Genomic DNA, 9,422 nt, shown 5'->3' with positions numbered 1-9,422 from the left:
CGAGATTGGAGTTGCTGAAGATTGCGAAGACTAGATTTGGTAGCTATTACCTCACCTTCAGGCACCTTTTGAAGGTAAGAGAGGCATTAGCTAGCATGGTATTAAGTCCACATTGGCAGGTGTTAAAGGAAAGGGCTACAAATGTAGCTGACATGGCAGGTTTTGAAATAGTGGAGGAGGCCGCTCTTGATGGGCAATTTTGGACAAGTGTGAGGCAGGTATTGGATTTCACCAAGCCAATTTATCACATGATTCGGTTTGCAGATACAGACAAACCAGTGATTGGCGAGGTGTATGAGCAAATGGATACCATGTTGGGGGAAATAAAAGACATTGTTCATAATAGAGATCCCAACTTATACAAACTGATTCATGATTGTGTGTGTGAACAGTGGAATAGGCTTAACATTCCACTTCATTGCTTGGTGTATATCCTTACGCCAAAATACTACTCTACATCTTGGTTGGGCCAACCTGCAGCAGGGGGTGGAGTTAGGACCAAACCCCATTTAGATCCAGAGGTAACTAAAGGATATTTGGAAGCATTAGAAAAGTTGGTACCTGACAGGGAGGAATGTGCAGCTGTGCGCCTTGAAATAGGCAGATACTTCAGTGGCACTGGTTTGTATGGTAACTTCCATGCAATGGAAGACAAAGATAAATTTGAATCTCTCACATGGTGGGAAACATATGGCGGCCACGAACTTTTGCCAAAATTGGCAAAAAAAGTTCTTTCACAGGTTGTAAATTCTTCTTCTGCAGAGAGGTGTTGGAGCACCTACAGCTATATACATAATGTGAAAAGAAACAGACTCAATGAAAACCGAGCAGAAAGCTTGGTTTATGTGCACTACAACTTGAGGTTGTTGAGTCATTACTGTGATCGGGCTAATGAGGATCCCACATATAAAATTTGGGACAATCACCCAGAGGATGACAATTTGGAGGATGGCATTGTACATATTGAAGAACTAGAAGAGGAACTTGTAAGGGATGAAAATGAAGCAGCTGCAGCAGCCATGCCACCTCCACCTCCACCTCCACCATCCAGTAGCAGTGCTCGAGGTCCGAGTCTTGTTACTTTGCTGTCGCCAACTCCATCTACACCCTTGCGTGGAGGTTCTAGTTCTGGTCGTCGGTCTATGTGAGAGACTCCTAGAAGACCACCACGACCTGCTTATACTCCTGGAGACTCTCGTGGCAAGGGCCACATGTAGATTTACAGTGTACTTGTCTTTTTTAGTTTCTATTAGACTTTAGTTTTCATAACTGTTGAGTTTTGAGTCCTTGACTCTTGACTCTTGACTCTTTCATATCATAATGATATTTTTTGTAAACATTATATCACTGTGACAATGAAAATCTGAAGTTTGAAGTTGGGCCTTGGCAATTATAACTCATTGGTAATGATTGTGAATTATGAATATGATGCTTTGTGAAAGACTAAAGTTGTTTCATTTCATCTCATTATTCATGTTTCATTTTATAAATTTTTAACATTTCATATCATGTTAACAATTAGAAGTTAGGACTTAGAAATATCTTCGATATTACTTCTTGTAATGGTTAAACTTAGCTTACAAGTACAACTTTGGTGATCAATGATGATAAATGTTATTGAATTTTCAATTCTGAAGGCTTGAAGTTGAAACTTTAATATTGAATTTGATGAATCGTGATTTATAAGACTCAATATGCTGCAGTTGTAATATGTATTTTACTAACTTGTGGACATGGTTGATGACGATTATAATTTCTAGATGATTGATGTGATATGGTTCAATGATCAATCTATGTTTTTATGTCTAATTCATCATTCTACATGTTTTTGTTGACATATATGTATCAAAAATTAAAAAATATAAAAAATATATATATTTTTAAAAAATCACTCCCGGATTTGCTCCCAAACCGGGAGCTTCTGAAAATGGTCGCTCCCGCTCCCGCTCCCAAGTAACATTGCTCAAACAAAACTTTAGAGTTATCTAAGGATCTGACTTGGGCTTGGGCAAGAATCAGGTAAAACTTCACAACTAGAAAATAAAAGTTTTGTCCAAGTTATTTTCTTTTGCCCAACTAACCTGAATTAAGTCTTAAGTCTTGCTTGATTTTAAGTCAAACCTTGATTCTTTGTCCATGCTGAGTTGCACATAATGCTTTATAGAAACAGTTTCCTTAATGCTATTTTATAGAGACATATAATTGAGTTCAGGATCATCTGATGCTTCCTTCACTTTGTTTAATGAGGTTGTTTGTATTTCCAGAATCTCTTTTAGGAAGTAGCTATTCCCTGAATATGAAGTTATGCATTATTTCTAAGTTCTAAGTTTTCTGTTTTGTTATGGATAAAAGATGTAGTGAGCATGCTATGCCAAGTTTAGTCATAGAGATTAGTAATGAAAATCCAAATACAGCATATAGAAGATTAGGTTGACAGTGGATGGTTGATTGGCTCCGAAGATACTATAATTATATTTTCCTTTCCAGTGATCACTTTGTTGGTGGATTTTTTGGTATTTTTCACTTGTTCATGCTTCAGTCCTGTGTTTCAAGCTTTGGAATATAATTTCCTTCATTCCATTGTTGCTCAAGTTCAACAGCTTTATTGCATCTAAGCTTCACTCACTTACACACAAACATAGGAAATGCATAGGAATTCGTTTCATTCAGAAACAGAACTAGAATAAAGAACAAAGGAAGAAAACATCTTTATTTATCAAAACTGTGCTGATTATTATTGCTAAGGCTTAATACCATCAAGAATGACTGGTGAATAGGACTACAACAAAAGCATGGAAAGAAAAATTTGGGAATTTTAATTCCATGAGGAATGACTTATGCATAAAACAAAATTTGGTCGTTCTCATTATTTACTACTTACAATCACAGTATTCCCTTTCTCCCCATCTCGATGCTATATTTAATGGAATTTGATATTGTTTTTATGTTGAGCTTGAACAACACCATAGGTTGACTCATTCAAATTTGGAAAAAAGTATGAAAGGTATAGCCAAAATTATGCTAGCATATCTAGGTCCAACATCTATAGTGTTCTGGGATATAAAAGCGAACACAAATTCATTCTTTTATTTTTTAAACAAGAACAATTTATGTTTATATTACGAAAGATAGTTTACATACTGTGAAGTGTTGTTTAGATGCAAAACATACTTAGATACATACTTACTTAGAGTGACACTTAGCTACATAAACAGCTGCATTGAAACCGACTTCCTGAGACAGTCATCCTTATAGTTTGTAATTTCTCAATACTGCTTTGCCGTGATTGACAAAACTATTCACCACTTGTTAATATGTCAAAGTATACCTTTGTCTGCCTTACAGGAACCCCCAACAGGGTATCCTCCAGAGGAGTGTCATCTGGAGTAGAGTAAGAAGTGCTTGAATCAAAGCCTTCGCTCCACTATGATGGGAGGTACTTCCTTGAAAGCTGCCCATAGATTCTAGCATATTGGGATAAGAAAACAGAGTTATTCGATGGAACTTTTCTGTTGCATAATGTCTGTACAGAGGCCTCTTGAAGCTGGGATTTGGTCTCTTGAAGTTGAGAGCCTTTTGAAGCTGGGATTTGGTCTCTTGAAGTTGAGAGCCTTTTGAAGCTGGGATTTGGTCTTGTGAATTTGCTTTGTAGGGAGTGAGAACCTCAATAGTTGTTGGTCTCACTTGCAAGGAATTAATGCTGGAAGCCAATCCTTCACAGAGAGTTGAGAACAGAGGAAGCATGGAGAGAAGGAAAGCGTTCCCAATATAGCCTGCTAGCTGAGTCATAATGTTATATGTTGAAGCAAGGACACCACAACTCCTCCTTTCTTCCATACTGCGATCTGAGTCCTGATAACATTAAGCTTTCCTTGTTTTTTGTGTTTCATTTTCATGGAAAATTCGGACATGTTTATATTTTTTTCCAACACAATGTGCTTTCCCTCCCAAACGTGGAATTTCCTTAGAGTCTCTCTAAATCTGTTTATGTTTCTTTCTATCTCGACATTCAAAGAACTTGAAATTCCCATTTATGGAGCTACTACTACTTGTTAGTCTCTAAGTACTGTTAGATCTTCTGAGGTGTTCTTTTGTAAGTTTTAATATAAGTATTCCTTTTGAGTGATGCCAAGGATTCTACATAGTTGTTGGTTGCTACTCCAATGTCCCAAGTTAAATTTTCAAATAACCTTCCTTTTGTTGTTAAGATTATCCATGCCATGAACAAATGGCTTGGATCTCCTTTTGATGTTCATCAAAGAGCATTTGTTAAAATCTTCGCATCCAATCATTAATATAATCAAATTTGCAGGAGATTACTTAAATGGGATTACATTCATGTACTTTTTTCGGTGCTGGTTTCCCTCCCTTTCTCTTCCCAATTTGTCAAATCATAAGTATTCTTCCAACCTTTTTCTTGTTGGCTTAATTCACTCTGCCTAATTTTTGAATTTTTCTAATCAAGTTGGCATTGATTCTTTAGACGTATTGGGAATATACCTATTTTCATTGAATATCTTGTCGTTTTGATCAGCTATATCTTCGAAAGAGAATAATATTCCAAATTACCTTTATAATTGGCTTGTTTTTGAATCCTTCAAGCAATAAAAGAAACCAATTACTGAACAGTTCTTCTTTACAAGATGTTGTAATAGAGGAGGGGAGACTCATTTCTGTAACCGAAGAACGTAGGAAAGGGGGTTTCGTTGTTTACAAAACAATAGTCACATCTTGAAGGATCATTGATTCCTTGTTTCACCAGGTTCTCCTCTGTTAAAAGTGTCTCATTTGGCAAGACATTAAAAGTCAAGTTTGGAGATGGAATAGCTCAATTCGATCTTGTTTCATTTGATTTCTAGAGAGAGGAAGGATCCGCTCCTTCTAAGAAGTTTGAGGTATCCTTCTTTAATAATCTATTTTCTTGATTGGGTGCCCTGTTTTACTTATTCCTTTCTTATTGGAGCTTTCCCATCCGGGACTTGGGTCGAAGTTTGAGGTATCCTTCTTTAACAATCTATTTTCTTGATTGGGTGCCCTGTTTTAATTATTCCTTTCTTATTGGAGCTTTCCCATCCAAGACTTGGGTCAGAAAGGTCCAAAGGGTGTTCAGAGTATTATGAAGGGAAATGGGATAGATCGACTTCGTTTAAAGGGGAAGAATGTGAATCACCCTAGGAGGATATATGTGCCAAAAATGAAGTATTGTTAACTTTAGACCATCTTCTAAATGGAGAGAATTCCAGATTTGATATTTGAAGGGTTTCCAAGGACATGGTTTTCCAAATCTTTCCACAAGAGCCATCCTTTGGCTGTAAAGTTAGATAGTTGTATATTTATAATTTATTTCAAGCTCATGGCCTAGCTAGACACTAAAATGATGTATGAGACCCACTTGTTTGTGAGACAAAAAACCCTCTCCACATAACATTTGTATTATTTAATTTAAAATAGTGTATATCTAGACTAACTCTGGTTGTGTCGTTTTCATTGTTTAATTTACAGTGGTATACATACTGTAGCTTTCTAGAATAACTCCTATTGTACTTGTATTTATGTTTGCTAATGGTGTCCCATGCAAAGCTTTCTAGAATATCTCCTATTGTACTTGTATTTATGTTTGCTAATGGTGTCCCATGCAAATCGCCTGTTACATTTTAGTAAAAACAATGTTCACATATTTGTGTGGAGATGATGCTAGGTACCAATTCTGACTTCTTAATCAAAGGGATACTTTCATACTTCCGAAATGCTTCCAACACATTATATTATCGTGCAAAGTTGTTGTTTATTGTTGATAAGTATTTGTGCAATGCATTTCCATTTAAAAAAACAACAAAACAGAACTCACAAAACCTTCATTGAATTCACATGCATATGATGGGCGTAGAGCCGTCACATGCATTTCATAACATATAGTTTGAGTGGGATGTACTAATTATAAGTAGCGTCTTTTATCTTTTAATCCAAACGATAAAGTTTCATAATGTAAGGACATATCAACCTTGGACTTATTGGCTGCCATTATAACACCAACGGTATATCCAACAATGCAAAAACTGGATATACCAATAACTTATGACTTAGCAAGGGTTGAGATGTCCTTTGTAGTGAGGGTGCCTAACCTTCTAGCCTTATCACAACAGGCGAAACATGTCCCTTGGAATTGAACCTGGGTGGATAGGAGAACAAACTATGCTCCCAACCACTTGAGCTACTAAGACGGGACAATAACCTTTGTGGTTATTGATTGGCACTGATGGACATGACAAAAGGTTGATAGCTAAAAATAGTTAGTTTATAGGTACCCTTGTTGATGGCAAGGTGCACCATGGACATGTCTAATGCCCTTTGTCAAACTTGGCACGTTGCAAATTTGTGTAGCTCCCATTAGTTAGGCCTACTAAGAGAAGCTCGGAAGGGAACTTGGCGATTTGCAAGTATGACGCATGATGAACAAGATTGGCATAAAGAACTTGATTAGCTTTTATAGACTTGTGATCCTAGTATACATGTAGATTCCAAGAGTTGGGGATTTGCTATTTTAGGGTTGCAATGGATGGGTAGAAGTGCCCTAAGGCGTAAGCATCCGAGAGTACAATTGTACAATGCGCTAGTTGGGTTCACATTCATTTGGCACACATCCACTGGATGAACTTCTTATGTGCACCATTGCTATGCACACTTGGGTGCGATGGGCACATTTGTTGGGTGTGTGGCATCTCGGGCCCAACGTGATAAAGATGTTTGATAGTTGATGGAACACGAATGAAGTGGGAAAATGCACCATTGGCCACACATTCGTCAGGCACACATCAACTGGACACACTTGTTGGGTGTACCTCTGTTGGTTGTGCTTGGCCACCTAAAGCAAAACAACATTGGATGTCAGATAGTGGATGGACAAGAAGGGGCAGAGACTAATAGGCACACATATGTTAGACATGATTACTGGGTGCACCCTTAGGCACCATTGGCCACACATTCGTCAGGCACACATCAACTGGACACACTTGTTGGGTGTACCTTTGTTGGTTGTGCTTGGGCACCTTCAGCACAACAGCATTGGATGTTAGATAGTGGATGGACAAGAAGGGGCTAAGACTAATAGGCACACATATGTTAGACATGCTTACTGGGTGCACCCTTAGGCACCATTGGCTACACATTCGTCAGGAACACATCAACTGGACACACTTGTTGGGTGTACCTTTGTTGGTTGTGCTTGGGCACCTTCTACACAACACCATTGGATGTCAGATAGTGGATGGACAAAAAGGGGTAGAGATTAATAGGCACACATATGTTAGACATGCTTACTGGGTGCACCCTTGCCATGTGTGCTTGGGTGCCTTGGGCACACTTGTTAGGTGTGTTGTGACTTAAGCACAACACCATTAGATGTTGGACAATTTGAAATCAAGTAATGAAGGGGGTTAAATGCATCATTGATCATAGAAGTTGGTGATGTGGACACTTGAGTCCACTTAAGCATAAAGAGGTTTGTAATATGCAAAAGAAGGATGCAAGTGTGAGACAAGTCTTGTATAAGTAGTGGACACCTCAAAGTTGCTAAGGCATCATCCATTGATCATTCACCAAGAGTGTAACTGAGCTCGATTATCGTGCTAAGTTCAAGGTTGGCATGGTAGGGTGAAACTGCACTAACTGAGTGAGAAGAAAAAGAAGACAAGAATTACAAGAGGCAATCTTTCAATTTTTTAAAGGGTTTGGATTGTGAAAGTCTATTGGGTAGTAGTTAAGGCAATACTTTCTTTGACTCTTTGTATATCTAGAATAAAGTTGCAATTATGTTGTTATATATCTGTGACATTTTTTATATAATAACAGTAAGGCACTTGCCTTGGATGCTACCTCTACTTTGTGTGTTGTTATAATATGTTTACTTGAATGAATGTTATGTTCCTTGCAATGTATTTTGTTGGTTAAGTGTTAAGTATTGTTGGGATTTTTTAAAGGTTGTGGTGGGACATGTGCCTAGTGTTTAATGAATTTGATTAAGTTGGATTCAATTGCATTTGACACATTGTAGCTTACAGTAGAGTTATGAGTAGACCTCAAGTTAAAGTGTGTAGTGTGGTTGTTGTAGGTGTATGTTGGCCAACCGACTGTGGTTGAGTAAGACTAGTGTCACACAACCTCAAGAGTCAAAACATGCTTGGGGAAACTTAGGTTCTTATAGAAAAATTCTAGCAAACTGTAGGTTCATGACAAATCATATCAAAGGAGTGCAAATGTTCATTATGTTTGACCAAAATTGAGGCAAATTAGTAGGTTTGGGGACAAAATCAACCACAAGAGTGACTTAAAGGTTGGAACAAAAACTTTGTTCCGTTTTTAATCAAGCAATCAAGACTACATTTTTGCACAAAAGTTGAATACTTTAACCTCTCTTAACCATGACTTAGAAGGGCGCTTCAATCTTCGGTGGCAAGTTAAGAAGGTTGACAAAAGTAGGCTGAGGTAGTAAAGTAGATTGAGTCTTTGAGACTTCGGGTAGATTCTTTGCCCATACCTATATGCAGATGGATGGTGCAAAAGAAGAGTATGTGATGACAATGAAGCAATTGAAATTGCCCAAATCTAGTGTTAAGAATGTTGTTTGTTTCCTTTATTATCATAATCATTTTTCTATTGATTTTCCTTTGAAGAAGATGTTGGAAGACTTGGAAGTACTCCAAGTGAAAATTTTTTAGAAGATAAAAGCAACAGTGTTGGGAGGAGCCCAAGTGTACCAAACTTCAAAGGCATAGGTTCTTGATAGGCAAATTTAGGGTAGAAACTCAAGAACAATTGTTTGATAATGTAATGTTATTGTGAATCAACCAAATTATTTGGAGTCTATATTTGTGAATCACTAGAATTTCTTAAGGAGAACTTAAAGGAGAATTTTGAGCGGAGACCAAGGTCATAAAGCTCTTGAAACACCTTAACATTATGTCTTTGATATGACCTTAGTTACAAAAATATGAAATTGTACTCATACATAAGAGAACACACGAGAGAGAAAGTGTGAGAAGATGATAGTGAGGACTATATACATGTTATCATGCTCATATTATCAGTAAAATATTGCGAAATACTGATAAAGCTAGGCAAAGTTTCCAATAAAATGCAGTAAGGTATAAGTGATTGAGATCCTTTTTTATGGAGCTACCCAAAAGAACAAAGGAGAGTGAAAGTTGAGGATCATCATTTGATGCCACACTATATTGTTTGATAAAACTAAATTAATTAAATTGACATGCCTCTGACACGACTAGATGATATATCAAGAAGTTTTTAATTTTTTGAATTGAACTCATAATAATAATAATAATAATAATAATAATTATTATTATACAATTTTAAGGTCACATCCAAGCCAAAAACCAAATTGGTGTATGAGACCCCCTTGATTGTGG

This window comes from Pinus tabuliformis, chromosome 8, assembly GCF_031772625.1.
Source record: "Pinus tabuliformis cultivar Carrire ecotype Pingquan chromosome 8, CPIR1, whole genome shotgun sequence".
In the NCBI taxonomy this organism is placed as follows: domain Eukaryota; kingdom Viridiplantae; phylum Streptophyta; class Pinopsida; order Pinales; family Pinaceae; genus Pinus; species Pinus tabuliformis.
This window is presented reverse-complemented; position numbering follows the sequence as displayed.